At 43.3% G+C, this 15,765-nt stretch overlaps 1 long non-coding RNA gene across 1 annotated transcript; it reads left to right on the top strand.

The window, feature by feature from the left end:
* Window positions 1-8,745: 8,745 nt before the first annotated feature.
* Window positions 8,746-12,986, top strand: LOC109299842. The gene is made up of 3 exons (XR_002098017.1): window positions 8,746-9,037; window positions 9,530-9,594; window positions 12,798-12,986. It is a non-coding gene; the product is annotated as an uncharacterized LOC109299842 (long non-coding RNA).
* Window positions 12,987-15,765: the final 2,779 nt, after the last annotated feature.

The following is a 15,765-nucleotide window of genomic DNA, read 5'->3' as shown; positions in this document are numbered from 1 at the left end:
CATGAGGGGGGCAGTAGCTAGTGCTAGATGCTACCAGAAACACAACGTACGGTCACATTTAAGCCAGCTGGAAAATCAGGCAAAGGGGTGCTAGGAGATTATGGCTTCCTGTCTGGAGCAGGGCGTGACTTTTGATTCCATGTTGTGTAGTTCCTAGAGTAGTGGTACTCAACCCTTGTAGACTCAAGGCACCCTTGGAAAATGCCAGTTCTTAGTTTTCACTTGTTTTTTGACTACAGAAAACAGTAGAGCAATTTTCTGTTGCAAATAACTCAGAGGGGCCACAACAGGGAAGCACGTTTTTGATAGTATATAGAGTCCTATTTGAAATCTCTGGTTTTATCTTGTGATTCATGTGTAGATTTTGCAAACCTACCAGTGCTAATATTGAGCAGCACTCTTCAGGACCCTTGAAATGATCTCATGGCATCCTGGTTGAGAATCACTGGACTAGAGCAGGGATTTCAAAAGGGTCAGGTCCAGCCTGTGGTGCTGTTCCATCTGGCCTTCTGGGCTACTGATAAGCCAGGAAATTAGGGGATATGCCTAGTGGCGGGCATAGCCTGCCACAGAATCTGGGGCCCTGGGAACCTGTTGGATCTGGCCATCAGCAGCAGTGGGTAAGTGAGGGCTGTGTGATACAGCCCTTGGTCATGCATCTGCCTGGCCTGCAGCCACTTGTCCCACTGCCACCACAGTGGCTACTGCTGTTGCCACTGCCCTGTGCCTCAGGCCATATCCGGACCTCAAGGCCTGTGGTCTGCCCCCGGCCTAGGGCACAAGGTGTGCTTGACACCCCTGGTCCAGAGTAACATGGACCTAATCCATGACTAGAGCTTTGAGGTACTCTAATATAAAGACAACAAATGTAATAACATGTTATATTCTATAGCAAATGTTTAAGGCAGATATATTTCAATCAGGTGCATATCTTGCTTCACTGAGACCAACTGTCAAATTAATAAATTTAGACAGGGGTTTTCAACCTTTTTTAAGAAGTGTACCCCTTCTGGTGGCCGTGGCTGGATGCAAAGCAGGGGAAGGGCTGGTGGGGGGTTTGCACGTGGCAGCCTCTGCTGCCACTCACTGCATGAGGTTCTGCAGGCTGCTGATGGGCCTCACCTGCCCAATCACGCACTGCCTGTCAGCAGCCTGCAGAGCCACATGTGCAACTGGTGGAAAAGTGGCACATGGGGGTGCTGCGGCGCAGTGGCAGCGTGAGGTGGTGGGTGGCAGCGGCAGTCACAATGTGCGAGCTTCTCCCCCGCATCTGGCTGGCTGGGTGGCACCTGTGCAGGCTACAGAGGAGCACCACTGCCCTTGTCTCCCACAGCCCTGCTCCTGGGAGGCGGTGGCGCAGGGTGGTGGGTGGTGGCACTGCATCCCTGCCTGCCCACACATACACCCTAGAACCTTTCCAAGTACCCCTATAGGTATATGTATCCCCGGTTGACAACCCCTGAATTAAGAGACAGAGAGAACATGACATCAGCAATAGAGCAAACAAGTCCTTTGCAGGAGGGTTGCCATCAGTTGCTTGAGTGGATTGATTTGGTGATTAAGTCATCTTCTTTCCTTATATTTATTTCAGTCCCTAATCTGCCTACAACCATATCTTGACAAGAATTCCACTTGACAGGAAACACTGAGCATCTCTTATAACCTAGCTCTGCTTTTGATGGTTTAAGGCCCTGCTTTTGATGGTTGGCTTTCCTGCCTGGTGCAGGGTGCTGGACCCGATGATCTTCTGAGGTCTCTTCCAGCCTTATGACTCTATCAATAACATCTCAAAATGTCATAACCATAACAAATGATGGCAATAGGTTTGGTAACTCCATCTGGGTTGTTTTTTGTTCTTTATAAACTAATAGTTTACTTTCAAAGTATATAGGAAGTCTATACATTTTACATCATGTCCACAAATAAAAAATTCCTCATGCTATGTACATTAAAGAAAATTAAAGCCAGATTTCCAGTTAGGTATATGTGATTACAAATACATTTACATACACTCAATTTTTGCAGGCACATTGCAGATATGCATATATAAATCAAGTTTTTACATGTACAAAGCCAAATAATTGGCCACATGTACAAAGTAATGTTATTTATTCACTCATCAGGTATCTGCAGTGCATTAATTAGGCATAAACTTCACTTAAAATCTGGCACTAAAGTTATATCAACTTTGCCAACAAGAAGATGGAACTCAGCTGTAAACTGTCAATTACTTAGACTGGTTTTTTTTGTTAATTAGTGATTCCATAGCCCAGTTCAAAATATGAGTCAGTAAAAGAATGACAACCTAGTTACAACAGAGTCCTTGCTGAAGCAAAACTCGGAATATATAAATAAAATCAGGAGGACTGGACCCAGGCCCTTTTTTACACAAACGAATTCAGTAAGACTTTAAATAGTGTGCCAGGTTTTATCAGTAATGAAGAGGTATCCACTGCTTTCAGAAAGGGGCTCTTACAAAGCCAGGAGAATGTTTTCAATCCAGATATTCCCATGCCCAAGTGTGATTAGCACCGTCTTGTCAAATTGAGCTCTGAACCATTTGTGAACACACTCTTTGTTTATAATAGCACAAAATCTACCCAGACCTCTGTTTGCTCTTCTGTGGCTTCTATTAAGAGTATATTACATTACGAGATGAGCTGCAAAATAGGTATAAATTTTCCTTCTAGTAATTTTAAATTGTAATGAAAAACAAATTGGTATATATTTAACGGGCGGAATTGTTTCTCATATTTGTGTGAATCCAGAGTTATACAAGTGACTCTTATTGCCCTTTCACTTATTAAAAAAATAATTCTAAAATACTTTATGATAAGGTTTTACAAAAATTGCCTGGTTAAAAAAAAAAGATTGAATTTGTCCTCTAAATCTGGGCGTGAAAGCTGTTTGAATACAATAGCCATTGACCAAAAATGGATCCATAAAACTGAAATAATCTGTATATCACAGACTTTTAGAAGATCTGGTGTTTGATATAAATTCTAAATATGTTTCAGTAGTAAGAGAATAAATGAAAAAAATGTCATTTTTCAGTTTCTGTTCCTTTATAGTTTTAAAACAATATATTATATCCTAACCTTAGAGAGTCTCTATAAAATTTACTCTGGGAGTTACATATGTGTAACTGAGAACTACATTTGGCTAAGTATTCATATTGCATATTTTTAAAAGCTGAACTGTGACACTTAAGGCTTGTAGAGAAGGAAAATTTTCTGTTAATTTGATTAGTCTAGAGCAAATAAGGACATTGCCTCAATTATAAAGGCTTTTCACACCAAGATCAGAATTATGTGGGCTGCAAAGTTATTAACCATTGTTTTGTCAGTCATGCTTGACCACCATATCATTCAATGACTGTGTTAGCTATTATTGCATGATTTTGGCATGATAAGTGGAGAATACATTAATCCATGGATTTAGTTTGCTTACTTCTATGTTGTATAAATTAAGGAAAGGGATCCACGACAGGAAATTAAGGTTTTTCTTCACACTAAAATACTTCTCAGCCCATACTCCATTTTGGCTAGAATGTGGAAAAATGCTAGGCACTCTTCTTTCCATTATGTCAGTCAACAATTAAGCATTACTGAAAAAACTCTTTGTTTATATGGGACAGGCTATGAATAGTCACATAGCATGTAAGCACACAGTGACAACAGCAGCTGTTAGTCATTATTTTCTCCTCATTTTTTTAACACCTCTTTATTTCAGTTTACTTTTTAAGTGGTAAGCCACACTTTCCTTAGGACATTTTCTCATACAGAGCAGATACAAAGAACAGCTCTGAACTCTGGGGCAATTAAGGGTCACCACCAAAAGTTGTGAACTAATTTTTTAATTCTAACTGTGCTTTCTTCAGCTTCACTTTGAGTGTGGACAACATGGTTCACCTTTGTGACTGAGGAAAAAATTCATACTGTCCTCAGTGCTCTTCAACCTACTATTATGATAGAAATAGTTCTGGTTTTATTCTACAGGCAATATGGTATCCATCTCTTCTACTCTGTTGCTTGTGCTATTTATTTTCTTGGAAAGATGAGTTAGAAAAAATGGCACTCACATTTCAGTGATTCAAAAAAATATTCTGTCATCTATCTTCGTCTAAACATCTAATTGTATGCACTATTTCTATTGAAGTTGTTCCACACAGGTGATTTGGAAATAGAAAGGATAGTGCTATAACTTGATTTATAACTCTCATAATCGCACACACTATTTTACTCCTCATATTGTCCCCTCTCATGATACTATAGGATTGCTACCCACTACCACTGAGCATTTGGTTCAGGCTCTCTCTAACTTCTTCAACTTTTGCATACCATGAACTCCAAAAGATCCACTCAGTGCTACCTGCCCATTGGGCTTGTATGATTAAGGCACACCAATTAATGTAGATAACAGCATACAAAGGAGTGAAGCCATTAGTGTGCACTACGTGGGCGTGTCCATACAAGTGTGCATGTGCGGTTTGTGGTGCTGTAGACCTGTCTGCAGCACCGCAAACCGCACACTCCTCACATGCAGGCATTCACCATGCTGCTAATTTGCATGGATTGCACCGGAGATCCTGGTGTAAAAAAAACCTGCAGCAGAAAACAACAGGGTGGTGCACGTGGGGCAGCATGCACCACCTGAAACAGGAGCCTGGCTGGCCAGAGCCACACTCTGGCTGCTGGCAGGCTCTGCAAGTCCAGATCCCCACTGCTGGAGCCCTGGGCACTCATCTGGATGCGCCCTATCTGGCCATCTCTGCATCTGCACACTGAACACCTGGGCATCCTTTTGCAGTTTGAATGTGCAGGAACAACCTTTGGCACAAATCTGGAATAGACATTAATTTCATTTCTCTGGAGCCTCTGCCATCATGCCTTAACTGCTGTGCTACCACACCCCTATGATAAAAATAAGAAGGGAGAATGATTTAGATTGGTGTGTGTGTGTTACAGTAAGAGACATACATCTACTCTAGGAACCTTACCCTTTAAATTGTTGATTTGTCTTTGCCATTGCAGTGTTTCATATTCCACACTGAAAGCATGTGTTTTTTTTTAATTTCTTTGACTCATAACTCCCCTTTAAAAGGCAGTCAGCACTTCTGGTGATCAGATGAAACAAACCCTGAAGCAACTGAATACACTCAGTGATCCAATGCCTGATGATGACTTGGGCAGAACCCATCACAAATGTGCCAAAAGTCGAAAGTGTGGTTATGTAACATTTATTTTTCACTATATAAGCCTTCTTTCTTCAGTTCCTGGTTAAATAGCAGAAGGTTATGAAGTCTGCTGTCTTGACTTAGGCATCTAAAACATGGTACAGCACTAATAAATATTCAAAACACAAATGAGAAGGCACAAGGAATTTTTTACCTGCATGTCCCACTGGTCAGAGCCTGGTCAGCAGCACTGTGGCTGTATACCACCAGAAAAAGGCTAGCCCCTCCACAAAAGGAGCAGGGCTTCGGATTGGTACATGATGCCCAGCCAGTTAACTGGTATACAATCAAGCAAGCAATCGGCAGGGTAGCACTCTTTCAAAGGATGGTATTGTTGTTTATAATAACTGGATCTTCATTCCTCCTGCTTGACTACTCTCGACCCACAAAATTTACAAAACACCTTTCTCAGAGAGCCTACGAACTTCACTTCATCAACCTACTGGATACAAAAAATCATGAACTAAATATAGACATTGGATTTATAGCACATTATAACCTGTCTAACATCTGATATCCCAGATAACCTCTCCACTATTCACCAGCTACATCTTATCACCAGGGCTAAGGACAGACATTCAAAAAGCCTGAGCCTGAATTGATTCAATCTTTGCAGGTTAGTCTAAACTGCATAGATTGAACTGCAAAGCAAGTAAACAGACATTCACTTTTGATTCTGGAAATGCAGCCACATGCCTGCAGTGGCCCAGGCTAGAAGCTGGGGGGTGCTAGAGCAAGCCCTACCTTCCCTTCAGCAGTGGCCAGAAGACTGAAGGGAAGCTGAGCTGAGGAGGGGGCTGTGGCCAGGCAGGCTGCTGAGTATGACTGAGAGGAGTTTAAATCTCCACCCTAACCTGCATGGTCCCCAGCCAGGGTGTGCCTGAAGGTAGAAGGGGGAAGCTGCCCTTGCCAGGCTTATTCCTGAGTGGTGGGGCATGGCCAGATGATGTAAGGCAAAGGGGGAGGAGGGGAATTGTACCCCCCTCCCTCCCCTCTCCCACTGGCACTGGACCCCAGCCAGGGTCTGCCTGGCATTTTTTTGCCACTCGAGTGGAAGGGGGTGTGGCCAGATGCTGGCCCCAGGCTGCTGCCCGGGGCTGGCATCTGGCGATGCCTCTGCCACTTGAGTGGCAAGCGGCGGGGAGGGGGGGAAGGAGATGGGAAGCCAGGCAGACTCTGCTGGGGTCTCATGCCAGTGGGAGAATAGAGGAAGTGAAGATTAAACCCCACTTCTCTTCCTCACCCTGCAGGTCCTGACCTGTGTGTGGCCACATCTCCTGCTCTCGGCTGGAGCAAGGAGTGGGGTAGGGGGGCAGAAGTGTGGCAGTCCCCCTCCACGCAGACCCGGGCTGGGGGTCTTGTGGGCCATACAGCGGATTTAAACTCCGCTTGCTCCCCTCCACCTGAACCTGCTGGCCCATGCCACTGCCCCCTCTGCTCCAGTGGAAGAAAAGTCTGGCAGGGGCTGCTCTGTCCCCACCACGCAGACTGGGCTGTGTCCCCAGCCCGGTTTCCTACCTCTACCCCCTTGTCAACCAGCCCTCACAGCTTGAGCTAAGGAGCAGAGGGGCGGGGCCAACCCTGCCCTGCTCCAGCAGACAGCATAACCCAGCCCAGGCCTGCAAAGCATTTTGGGATGCTGGGAGACTGGGATTTAACTTGAACCAGGAAAGGGTCTGGAACCTTTCCATAAACCAGTTTGGCCTAAATCAGTTAAGTCTGGTACTCCATTCAGCCAGGTTTATCTTAAAGCAGTTTTGGCCATTTTGAAACTGGTTTATGTGCAGTGAACTTCTGTTCTGTTACAGGTTTAAACCAGTTTCTGATCACTTAAACTGGTTTATGTGTAACTTCTGTCCCTAACCCAGGTCTGCATTACCCTTCCCACTTCCCCACCCCCCACCTCTGTTTCTCACACATTAATTGCCTCAATTTGCATTTTTACTGACTAGCTTTCTTGATTACTGGCCTCTGGCTTCTATTCTATTTTACCCCATCAAGGAACAGCACAGAACAACTGCAGATGCTTCCTTGGACGAAAGAAGGGTGTTTGTACCCAAAAGATATTGGATTTACCTAAAGAATCTTGTCTGCCCTTCCCACAAATAACATATTGTTATCGACTGGCTTTTTTATTCTCATTGCTGCAGGATCTGCACATTAATAAACACATCCCCAAAACTTCCCTGTGAAGCAGAAATTAACCTCATTGTATACCATGCATTTTTCAAGTCATTGGTAGCTGTACATTGGAATAAAGCTGCATCAGTGCCTCAACCAGACTGAATTAATGTCTAGATATACCCATTTCCTTGGGGGGCAAAATCATCCTATACAGTAAGACATACAAAAAACCAGAACCCTTGGTTCCAAAATGACACCTTTTATTAGACCAACTGGGAAATGGCAAGAAATTGTCCTTTTCTGCAACCTTTGTCAGGCTCTGGGAAAAGTATACTCCTATACAGTAAAGAATTCTTATAAATTATGAGAATCATTAAAATCAGATTAAGAATCTGGGAAGTGCACAGTAGTCTAAGCAAATATATGTTAATATTATATTATAATAATGGATTAAATGGAATGAGGCTGGACATATTGCTTTGTCTACTGTTGCTAAATGAAATACCCTTTTCTGTCTCAGCACAGTAGGGATGACTGATATGACACTTCCAATGGGTAAAAATTCATTTTTTTAAGAAGACCATTGTTTTACAGAAGTTGCAGGCTGGCTGCTACGTAAATGAAATCCTGCAGGTGAGAGCCCGTTTGGAGGTGAGTCCTCAAGAAAGAAAGGGCTCCTTTGCACTCCAGTAATTGCCAGCCTTAGATGTTGCTGTCCTCTCTGAAGGCCTTGTGCTATTGTTTAGGAGGAGAAATAAAACGTTGCTTTCTTGTACATTTACTGTGATTTGCTTTCTGCTGCAGCAGAACGTATTAGATCCTGAGAAGCAGGGGGGAAACCTTCGGGGGAACCAAGTCGTGTGGGTTTTTTCCTCCCCACCTCTTCAGGGGTGATGGGCTTTTATTCTCCTCTGGGATCCCCTCCGGAATAATGTTTCAGCGCCTTTCAAAGCCGACCTTTGCTGCAAACGACCAGGAGCTGCTCCTGCTCCTTTCCCACCCTGGCCCCCGCGCAGCCCCGGCGCCGCGTTGCCAGGCTGACAGCAGCCATGTGTCTGCTCGGGTGTGATTAACACGGACCTGCCAAATCGTTCCCGGGGCCATTTGGGGCTCGCACGCGTCCACGCTTCTTGTTTGCACGGATCGGATGCCGGCCCCCGACCCTTTTTGTTTTGTTTCCCCTTGCTGGCAAATGCATACGGGGGAGGGAGGGGGCGGGGGGTCCTCACTGGCACCAGGCAGGGAATATAAAAGCCCCTGGCCCGCGGGCTAGCAGAGGAGCGCCCCGCTCCAGTACCCGTCGCCGCCGGTCCGGGGCATGGAGGGCGCCCGGGGCTGCTGCAGCTGCTCGGCCAGCGGGGCCGGGGCCGGGTCCGCTCGGGGAGGCGCCGGGGAAGAGCGCGGGTAGCTGCACCCCCTCGGCTCTTGCGCCCTCCTTCCCTTCCCTGCCTTTAAGCCGATCGAGGGCACAACTGCAGGAGCCTGGAGGCGCTTTTCACCCCGCTGCCCCCCTTTCCTTTTCCAGCAGTTTGCTCTGCGGAAACGGAGCGAGCCGTCCCAGGCGCAGCTCTCTTTAACAGCCCGTGTCCTTGGCCCTGCAGGTCCGGGGACTACTGGAGACCTTGGATCCCTACGCGGAGCGAGTCCGAGAGAGGCCTAAGAAGAAATCCAAGTGGGGTGAGTGATCCCGGCCCTGGCCATGGGATACCTGCTGCGGCAGGGCTGGGGTGGCCATCAGAGAGGACAGCCTGGTTGTCCTCTGTCCTCTAGTGATAGGAAACCCGACGCCTTTATGTCCTCTAGTTTTCTCTTGAAGAGCAAATAGGCGCCAGGTTTCGTATCAATGGAGGACACCCAGAATGCCCTCTATGATGGGCACCCTAGGCAGGACAGGTCCCTGCCCTGCTCTCTCACTCAGAGACCTGGGCCATGGGTGTCTTAAAAAAAGGAAACGGGGAATTAACCCCCACCTAAAAATCGCCATGTGGGAAAATGGTCAGTGCATTAGTTGCAAGGAGCTTTCCTGGCCTTAACCCACAGCCTGGGGGGTAGGAAAGTAAGGCTCTGAATTACTGCTGGAGAGCTCATCTTTACCAGTTATCACATTACTGTTTAACAAGTACTGAGTAAGTTGCTTCCCAGCCTTTTTATTATTATTTTTTTCCCCAGCCATATAGTCCATATGGGATGACAGAAGCCTCAAGAAAGCTAACACAATATACACATCCAGTTAGGTGAGTGCCTATCTAAGGAACAACCTCTTCTCTTGTTGTTTCAAGTAGTGACTCGTAGTATTTATTTCCTGAAGCATGTTATGGGGTTTTGTCTCCTTCTTAGACCATCCAGTGTTTTTGCTGCTGTACACCTATGTGGTTTGAAACTAGGTGAGAAAAAGGTACAGCCATCTCGTCAGGAAACCTGCATTTTGCATTTTAGCCCCTGAGCAGCTGAACTCTGCCCAGTGCACAATGTTGCAAGTATTTAGGCATTTTACTGATTTTGGTGGGAGTTGGGCACCTAAATCTTTTTAAAAACAGGTCTTTAAGCATGTGCTTATCTTTAAGTGTGTGAGGTAGTACTAATGACATCAGTGAGACTCCTCACATGTTTAAAGGTGTGCAATGGTTTAAAATGGTTTGCTGGATTGAGAGCCATACAAATAAATTATAAAAACTACTAGAATGATGATTTTGCATTTATCATCCCAAGGGATCCAAAAGCGTTTTACAAGCAGAAATCTTACCATCCATTAGTAACATGGAACTTGTCAGCTGTTTGGTAGCATACAACACCATTAACTGTTCAGGTCAGGAAATAAGGATCATTGTCATTGAAACTGAAAGGGATCTATCTGCAAGTGATCTATTGCACTTAACAAGTTCTATTTTTATAGTGTCTAGGTGGCTTGGGTAGGTAGTATTTAGTTATGTAACTGGTATTTTAGCTAGGACACAAGAGCTTAGTCCCCAGTCCTGCAAAAGCTGGTAATTGTGCTTATCTCTACACACTTGAGTAACAGCAAAGAAGTCCATATAATTGCTGAAACGTCCAAAAGCATGTCTCTGTAGGATTGAAGCTTTTCATACATATTAACTAAATAGTTGATATGTATTTTATAAAGAAGGAAATTGTAGCCTAAACAATTTATTACTGTCAACTAACTTAGACAGCATTTTTATATTAATAGAGAAAAGGTAATTGTTTATATTTTCTTCTATTATGGATGATGTAGTATTTATTAATTATTTATTTCATAGTGTTCACTGCACTATTCTTTTGTTTCTGGAGACTTGTGATTTAAATTTTTTTCTTGCAATTTGTAATTTTAACTAGTTGAATGTGTAAATTATATTAGTTACTAAATTGCTTTATGTCAATTAATTAGTAAGATATTTGTCATTATTTGTGGTTTCTAATAGACAGACACAATGTGGGAGACTACTTTAAAAACCTAGGCCCACAGGGTATGAGTCATATTTAGTTCAAATGTGAAAAAATTGAGGGGGAGCCATTCATCACAGGAGATTAATTTTTCCTGAATGATTTATTTTTTAAAAACTGTTGTAAATGTATATAAACCTTGTTATGTGATCACAAAATGAAAAAAAAGGTCAGTATACTGTAGTTAAATAATGCAGTGTACACAAAGTGCAGCGTATCATTCTTGTCTGACACTTAAATGTTGCTATTCTCTGTTTCCACCTTTACAGACACTGCACCTAATTGTCTAGTAAAATATATTAGCAAAGATTAGGATACCTGAAGTTGATGAAGTGTAAACCTAGGGGAAAAGGAAAATCAGACCTAGTGATTTTTTTTTTCTTTTGGATGAAAACTGAATTCTGTGACAAAATCTCAGGGCCTGGTCTTACTCCTGTTTCAGTTCTACATCACTGCAACTTCATTTTCTTCAGTAGAACGAATACTGATATATACTGATGCGAGAAGAGAATCTGATTCTTAGGAACAGAGCAATTCCCATGATTCATATTCTTTGGGGGATCTGATTCAATACCCATTGAATTCATTGCATTAGATCCCAAAAACTCAGCTGACCAAGTCACACACAATTTGCATTTTAGAAGTGCATCTCAGCCGTCAAGTTAGAACAGGGCATCAGAAACTATATGGTAGATTATTTTAGGTTTCTTCTGGATATGTGTTTTTAATAATTTTAAACATGTCTATCAGGGGTTTCCATTAAAAGAGAAACTTATTCTACTACAGAATCACCAGTTAATACTTGTGTGGATGCTCAGTGTCTAGTTGCTTCAGGATTATTTATTTTTTTTCAGTTCAATGACTGCTTTTACATTTCCCTAATCTAGGGAGCCAGGACTGGAATTCAGGCTTCCTTCTCCCTGGAGGCATACCTTAGTCACTGTGCTATGGATTCAGGCTCACTCTTGCTTGCTTTAGTCCTGTAATTCTTGTATGTTTTGGCTGCATAGTGGTTCAGCTTCAAGAGGAGAATTGGAGAGTGGGAGAGTGGCTTTCCTGGACAATTTCTAACCTAACAGTTAGGACACTTTTTTGGGAAGTATTGGTTTGAGTCCCCTTAGAATGAAGAGGTCCTACCCTAGTGTCCCATTTCTTGTAGCCATGGCTATTATTTAAAAAGCAGGCACCACTCTCTCGGGTTATTGTTTCAGTGAAAGAGATACTGCCTGCTTTACTTTGCACTGAATGCAGAATTGTTGATATATATATTAAGCATACTTACATCATGCCTACCAGATAGGGCCCCTTAAGGATTTTACGCAGAGTTAATGTGATACTTTGTGTTATATCTGGATTACAATGGGAATTGGCTGCCTTGCTGCCCCCACTAGGAATTAAATCTCAGTGCCCAGGGAGCACTGCAGTCCAAGATCAGATGGCTTAATGAGTTTTATCATTCATATGGGTTTTTCTTGTGACATAGACATCTACATCCTGTTTAAGTTCCAGTAGGCAGACTCTCCCTTAGGGAAAATGGTGCCCTTGGTGAACTTGTATTTTGGCGTTTACTCCCAAACTAAATTTTGGCACCCTCTCCCCAGTCAGTGGTCGTGCTGCAGGTAGAGGCAGGTGGACAGGGGCATGAGGCAAAGTCCAGCAGGGAAGTGAAACAACACCTCTGCCCTCACATGCCCAGCCTGGCTCCTCCTGAGCACTGGCTGGGGTGGGGAGGGGGTGGGCTGGACTGGGCACTGCTCCTCCTGCCTGGGGTGGTGCAAGGTGATACAGGGGGAGAGTGCTGCTGAGAGTATGGACTGCTCACACGTGTGTGTCCATGTGTATGTTTGGCTCCCCCATGACTAAAGCACCTTGGGTGATTGCCTATGTCACCCACTCCTAAGGCCACCTCTGTCAGTAGTTGCTTAGCTTATCTATCTAGATCTGGCCCAATAGCCAGTATTTTTAATAAATAAAATATGCTCCATATTTGTTTCAGATTATTTTGGCCCAAATCAAGGTGCTATGATTACTTGTATCAAGAGGCTGAAGCACTTCTGAAAAATTTCCCTGTTCAAGCCACAATTTCCTTTTATGAAGACTCAGATAGCGAAGACGATGATGAACTGGACCAAGATTCGGGAATAGAGTGTGATGAGTAACTGTAGGGAGTACCATTTCCACTTCCACACCATTATAATTTAAACTAAATATAAAAATATATAATAGTATTTTTAAAGATAATTTATTTGTGTGTAAATTATTCTTAATAAAATTGTGAAATATTTTGTAAATTTTATAGTAGTTTTGTCTTTTATTTACCTTTTCTAGTCTGAATACTATGGGCTTTCTAAGGTGGAAAAGAACATAATTTAATAATGTATTATTTTTAGGTTAACTGTGACACGCATCTTATGTTAGATTTAACTGCTGAACTTTGTAGTCCATACATTTTGGACACAAATTTCCGTATTTTCATTTTAAAACAGAGTGATTTGTTTTCACTCCTTTACATCAATTTTATTATGATGTGACTCAAGGACTTTACCAGCTTAAGTAGTATGAACTGCACAGAGAGCAAAGCTGTATGAAAATGGCCACAGAATTAGTTTTCTCTGTAATATAGTTGGCTCATATTAGAGACACATCAAGTAATTAATTTGGAACAAATACTTTTAGATCAAGTACTTACCGTTGAAAAGTTTAAAATGGATGCACTGAAACAATAAGTAAAAAAGACATGTTTAATAGTTTTTTTTTAAAGGAGATATTAGGGTTTTCATGGTGGACATAATTTGGGCCAATATCTTCAGGACCAGAACAAAGGACAAATTGATGTTGGTGCAACTTACATTGGCTATGTTCATGTAAAGCATACCAGGCTCTGGAGGCAATGAATGACACTGGGTAGCTATTTCCTTTAGGACTGGTTTGTCCAGCATAAGTCCCATGGGCCGCCATGTGGCCCGCCAAGCCGTTTTCTGAGGCCCAAGGTACTGCGACAGGAAACAAAAGTAAATGCTGTTTACTTTCATTCCCACCCCTTGTCCCTCCCCCAGCCGCTCAGCAGCTTCCTAATGGCTGCTGAAGGGCTGGGGAATGGACAAGGTTCCCACACGCACTGCGTCAGCTTGACGTTGCTGACGCGGTACGTGTGGGAAGAGGCGTAGCCGGCAGTGAAAGTGTGGGTCATCAGTGACTGGAGAGCGCGTCGTTGGTGCCAGGAGTCAGAGCCGCGAGCGAAACGTAAGTGCGGGCAGGGGGGGTCTTTTGGCTGGGATCTGTTGCCTGGGGCCGGGACCTGACATTACTGAGGCATTTGAGGTTGCGCTTGGCATATGATGACAGCACCTGCACATACAAGGATGTACCTTACATATGGTGACTTTACCATGCATATGATGCATTAACTGGCATTAGATGGCATTACTGAGAGGCATTTGAAGCTGCACTTGGAATATGATGGCAGCACCTGCACATGTCAGGTTGTACCTTACATATTATGACTATACCTGATGGGTGGGGATTCATATTGATACCACAGTACTACTACATAGTAATAAAATGGTGATTGTGAACTGGTGAGTTGTTTTTAACTTCACCTGTCTCTGCCAAACTAGTTTTCCTGTTACTAAAATTAATTTTGGCTCTATTAGCCACAGGGCCTACCATACGCTCAAAAGAGGGCAAATCAGAGGAAACAAAAAATTGATGCTGAATGTCGAGTTTTCAGAGATAATTGGAGCACTGATTTTTTTGCTGTTGACCAAAACGGGAACATATTGTGTCTGATTTGCCGAGAGAAAGTAGCTGTCTGCAAGGAGTACAAGGTGAAGCGACATTATTCTACAAAACATGCAAAGAAATTTGACAACCTGGTGGGTCAGATTCGAATTGATCGGGTGAACTCTCTAAAACAGAGCATGAATGGGCAACAGTCTTTTTTCAAAGCTGCAACGCAGAATTCTGAGGCAGCAACCAAATCAGTTTCTTGATATCCGAGGCAATAGCTAAGACAGGGAAACCGCTGTCTGATGGAGAATTTGTGAAAGATTGCTTGGGCATATTGACATCTGTGGTATTCCCTGACAAACAGTCAATGGTGGAGAAAATCAGCATTTCACATCAGACAGTTGCTAGAAGGGTAGATGACAAGGCATCAAACATTGAAGATTCACTGATGAAAAGACTCAGTGCCTGTCAGTTTTACAGCTTGGGGGTTGATGAAAGCACAGATGTGAGTGATACAGCTCAACCGGCAATCTTTGTACGAGGAATAACCAAACAATTCCATGTTGTTGAGGAACTGCTCGACTTATGTCCAATGAAAGGAAAAATGACGGGACAGGACATTTTCAATGAAGTGAAACATGTCTTGTTGGAATTCAATCTTCCAGAGGACAAACTCTGTGGTCTAACAACTGATGGAGCCCCTGTGATGATAGGCAAGCACAATGGATTTGTCAGTTTACTGGTCAAGTCAGTGCCTCAGGATGTCATCACACATCACTGCATCATTCACCAGGAACAACTGTGTGCAAAGGCCCTGGAGATGAAACATGTGATGGAAAAGGTTGTTTCTACAGTCAATTTCATAAGGTCAAAAGGGCTTAATCATAGACAGTTCTAAGCATTTCTTGCTGAGATAGGATCAGACCATGATGACATTATTTACTTCTGCCAAGTTTGTTGGCTCAGCAGGGCAGCCACACTTGCCAGATTCTGGTCACTGCTTGACGAAATTAAAACCTTCATGACAAACAAAGGAAAAGATGTCAGCTTCATGGACGATGATGCATGGCTGAATGACTTGGCATTCCTGGTTGACATCACCAAGTATCTTGCAGATTTGAATATAAATTACAAGGGAAGGATCAATTTGTCAACAAGACTGCATGAACACATCCAATCCTTCATTCATAAACTGGAATTGTTTCAGAAACAGTTGAATAAAAAGAATGTCACCC

The sequence above is a fragment of the Gavialis gangeticus genome, unplaced genomic scaffold (assembly GCF_001723915.1).
Source record: "Gavialis gangeticus isolate Ggan-Ray unplaced genomic scaffold, GavGan_comp1, whole genome shotgun sequence".
Taxonomy (NCBI): domain Eukaryota; kingdom Metazoa; phylum Chordata; order Crocodylia; family Gavialidae; genus Gavialis; species Gavialis gangeticus.
The sequence above is the reverse complement of the archived record's forward strand: the minus strand, read 5'-3'. Positions and strand labels throughout refer to the sequence as shown.